This window comes from Palaemon carinicauda, chromosome 33 (genome assembly GCF_036898095.1).
Source record: "Palaemon carinicauda isolate YSFRI2023 chromosome 33, ASM3689809v2, whole genome shotgun sequence".
In the NCBI taxonomy this organism is placed as follows: Eukaryota; Metazoa; Arthropoda; class Malacostraca; order Decapoda; family Palaemonidae; genus Palaemon; species Palaemon carinicauda.
This window is the reverse complement of record NC_090757.1, coordinates 1,809,761-1,814,665: the sequence shown is the minus strand read 5'-3', so window position 1 is coordinate 1,814,665 and position 4,905 is coordinate 1,809,761.

Below are 4,905 nucleotides of genomic sequence, written 5' to 3'. Positions count from 1 at the left end.
ACAAGCTAAGCTACAACCCTAGTTAGAAAAGAGGGATACTATAAGCCCATGGTCTTCATCGGGGATTGATTAAATTAGCAAGGGATGGGAAATTGAAACGACACCTTCTTTATAGTGATTCGTGGCTGGTCTAAAAATCTATGTAACTTTAGTTTATGAGAAAAAATAGCAATATCTCCTATTGTAAAGAATCCAAAAACCACATTTGGAGGGTTTAGGAAACACCGATAAACATTTTAGTCTTAGAGGGTGTTTCCCTAGGAAAATGTTAATCACTAGATATTTAACGATTAATAAAGCCATTTATCCGAGATCTAAGTTTGGTAATAAATGCTAGCCTATAATATTTGTTTCAAAGGGTACTTTTCTTGTCAGTAATAGTTTTAACGTTTTCTTTAAGTGTTTCTTTCGGTTTTATATTTTTTATAATAGCTTTTTTTTAGGTTTCGCTTTAAATGCCCTCCTTTTATTTCCTGAGTAATTTAATAGACCGAGAATTAATAGGCCTAGTGTCGTATTTTTAAATATCCCTTTTCCAATACAGTTTTCATTTCTTAAAACCGTTTTATTTTAATGTAGATGAACTTGTAATATTTAATATTATATTCTGGCTTTAATAGGCAGCCAACGAAGCTTTGTAAGGATAAACGGAACTGTAACATTAAATTTTTAAGAACAAGAAGTCTCTTGTTTTCTAAATGCTTTGATAATGGGGATATAACAAAATTAGGCCTAACGAGCAGTACGCAAGATTGTAGGCCTATACGACAAACAGATCTTGTAGGTCTAATAGGGTGGTAGGTTTTTAGTTGTAATGGCACCGTGCAAACAGAATTTGAAGTATAAAAAAAAATTAAAAAGTAAGTACCTCGTTTCAGTTTCAGTTTTGACTTTCCCAGCTGGTGTTTTGTGGTCTGGTCTTTTCACATTGAACTTTCCCAGCTGGTATTTTCCAGTTTGGATTTTCCCAGCTGGTGTTTTGTGGTTTGGTCTTTAACACTTTGGACTTTCCCAGCTGGTATTTTCCAGTTTGAACTTTCCTAGCTGGTATTTTCCAGTTTGGACTTTCCCAGCTGGTGTTTTGTCGTTTGGTCTTTTCCATTTTTTTACTTTTCCAGCTGGTATTTTCCAGTTTGGATTATCCCAGCTGATTTTTTGTGGTTTGGTCTTTTCCACTTTGACTTTCCCAGCTGGTATTTTCCAGTTTGGACTTTCCCAGCTGGTGTTTTGTCGTTTGGTCTTTTCCATTTTTTTACTTTTCCAGCTGGTATTTTCCAGTTTGGATTATCCCAGCTGATTTTTTGTGGTTTGGTCTTTTCCACTTTGACTTTCCCAGCTGGTATTTTCCAGTTTGGACTTTCCCAGCTGGTGGTGTTTTGTGGTTTGGTATTTTCCATTTTTTACTTTCTCAGCTGGTATTTTCCAGTTTGGACTTTTCCAGCTGGTGTTTTGCGGTTTGCGCTTTACCATTTTGGACTTTCCCAGCTGGTATTTTCCAGTTTGTGCATTCCCAGTTGGGTTTTGGTGGTTTGGTCTTTTCCACTTAGGACTTTCCCAGCTGGTATTTTCTAGTTTGAACTTTCAGAGATGGTGTTCTGTGGTATGGTCTTTTTCCCTTTTGGACTTTCGAAGCTAGTATTTTCCAGTTTGGATTTTTCCACCTGGTGTTTTGTAGTTTGGTCTTTTTCACTTTGGACTTTCCCAGCTGGTATTTTCCAGTTTGGACTTTCCTAGCTGGTGTTTTGTGGTTTGCTCATTTCCATTTTTTACTTTGCCAGCTGGTATTTTCCAGTTTGGACTTCCCCAGCTGGTGTTTTGTGGTTTGGTCTTTTCCAGTTTGGACTTTCCCAGCTGGTGTTCTGTGGGGTGGTCTTTTCAGTTTGGACTTTCTCAGCAGGTGTTCTGTGGTTTGTTCTTTTACATTTTGAACTTTACCAGGTGGTATTTTCCAGTTTGGACTTTTCCAGCGGTTGTTCAGTGCTTTGGTCTTTTATAGATTTGACTTTAATAGCTGGGGTTTTCTGGTTTGGTCTTTGCCATTTTGAACTTTTATAACTGGTGTTCATTTGTTTGGTCTTTTCAGTTTGGACTGTGGATTGGTTTTTTCCACTTTGGACTTTCTCAGCTGGTATTTTCCAGTTTGGACTTTCTAATCTGGTAGTCTGTGGATTGTTTTTTCCACTTTAGACTGCTTCAGCTGGCATTTTCCAGTTTGGACTTTCTAAGCTGGTAGTCTGTGGATTGGGTTTTCCACATTGGACTGCTTCAGCTGGTATTTTCCAGTTTGGACTTTCTAAGCTGGTAGTCTGTGGATTGGGTTTTCCACATTGGACTGCTTCAGCTGGTATTTTCCAGTTTGGACTTTCTAAGCTGGTAGTCTGTGGATTGGGTTTTCCACATTGGACTGCTTCAGCTGGTATTTTCCAGTTTGGACTTTCTAAGCTGGTAGTCTGTGGATTGGGTTTTCCACATTGGACTGTCTCAGCTGGTATTTTCCAGTTAGGACTTTCCCAGCTAGTGTTTTCAGGTTTGACCATTTCCAGTTTAGACTTCTCCAGCTGGTCTTCTCAGGTTCGGCCTTTTCCAGTTTGGACTTACCAAGCTAATGTTTCTGATATGGTATTTTTCGTTTTGAACTTTCCCACCTGGTGTTCTCTTGTTTGGTCTTTTCCAGTTTGGACTTACCAAGCTAATGTTTCTGATATGGTATTTTTCGTTTTGAACTTTCCCACCTGGTGTTCTCTTGTTTGGTCTTTTCCAGTTTGGACTTACCAAGCTAATGTTTCTGATATGGTATTTTTCGTTTTGAACTTTCCCACCTGGTGTTCTCTTGTTTGGTCTTTTCCAGTTTGGACTTACCAAGCTAATGTTTCTGATATGGTATTTTTCGTTTTGAACTTTCCCACCTGGTGTTCTCTTGTTTGGTCTTTTCCAGTGTGGGCTTACCAAGCTGGTCTTTCCCACTGGTGTTATTTGGTTTGGTCTTTTACATTTTTTACTTACCGAGCTTGTATTCTTTGGTCGTCTACTCTAGTGTGGTCTTCAGCTCCTGATCCATCTTAAGCCTTTGGAGTAAAACCTCTCCTTATATTAAGTTTTTAATCCATGGGTCGATTACCTCCATGTGCAATCGGATCAGATTTTTCATTATGCTGACCATCCATTGCGTTTAAATAATTCAGTATGTTATACCTGGTATGCAGTTGACTCCAAGAGTCTTATGACTTAATATTTCTATATTGGATTTGTATATTAGATTTAATTTGGCTGAAACCATAACTTAGTCATAATTCAATTGGTGGATCTTCGGAACTTCAAACTTTATTCTTATGGATATTTTTATGACCTTGTTGAAATTAGTCTCTTTTTTTTTTTGTATATTGGTTATTTATTTTTTTTTTATTTCCTTTTACTTTTTATTTTATTTTATTTTATTACTTAATTCCTATATTGTACGGAGCTGTTTTCCCTACTGGGGTACGTAAGCTTACTTTTGTTTATTTCATCTAGTATTGCAGCAATTTCGTAATGGTATATATATATATATATATATATATATATATATATATATATATATATATATATATATTTATATATTAGGCTATATATATATATATATATATATATAGCCTTATATATATATATATATATATATATATATATATATATATATATATATATATATATATATATATATATATATATATATATATATATATATATACTGGTGGGAATGCCTTAACATGGTGAAAGGGTTTGCGTATCGCTATGATCATCAAACCTGTACTAGTCAGGGCCACCCATACTAGCTTGGTTTGCTTTGAGTGATTAGACTGAAGTTTCTCATGATCACTAATCTGCAGTAGCGAACATGGAGAAAAAGGCTAAACCTCAGACATGAATAAGGACATGTCTGAGGCCTTTGTCCTGCAGTGGACTAGAAACGACTGTATTTTTTGTCGATGCATTATATTCGTATACTCGTGTATGCGTTTACATATATGTACTGTTTATCATTATGTCTCGAGTGCTTCAGAAAACAGGCCTCCTAATTTGTTAGTATTATTAATGCAATTACATTGCTGTCGTCATAGCGCAACCACTCCACCGTCTTCTCTACCCCCCCCCCCTTTCCATCTCCCTTGGCCAGTCACCCAACTCCTTATTCCGTGAAATCTAAACAAGGGGGGTATTTTTTTTTTTTTGGGGGGGGGAGAAATGTGTATTGTGCTGCCTTCCGTCGTTGTATTTTATTCCTCGGTCCCTTTTTGAAATGGCATAATGTAGATGAACTTGTAATATTTAATATTATATTCTGGCTTTAATAGGCAGCCAACGAAGCTTTGTAAGGATAAACGGAACTGTAACATTAAATTTTTAAGAACAAGAAGTCTCTTGTTTTCTAAATGCTTTGATAATGGGGATATAACAAAATTAGGCCTAACGATCAGTACGCAAGATTGTAGGCCTATACGACAAACAGTTCTTGTAGGTCTAATAGGGGGGTAGGTTTCTAGTTGTAATGGCACCATGCAAACAGAATTTAAAGTATAACAAAAAGTAAAAAGTAAATACCTCTTTTCAATTTCAGTTTTTACTTTCCCAGCCGATGTTTTGTGGTTTGGTCTTTTCCATTTTGGACTTTCCTAGCTGGTATTTTCCAGTTTGGACTTTCCCAGCTGGTGTTTTGTGGTTTGGTCTTTTCCATTTTGGACTTTCCCAGCTGGTATTTTCCAGTTTGGACTTTCCCAGCTGGTGTTTTGTGGTTTGGTCTATTCCATTTTTTACTTTCCCAGCTGGTATTTTCCAGTTTGAACTTTCCCAGCTGGTGTTTTGTGGTTTGGTCTTTTCCATTTTGGACTTTCCCAGCTGGTATTTTCCAGTTTGAACTTTCTCAGCTGGTAT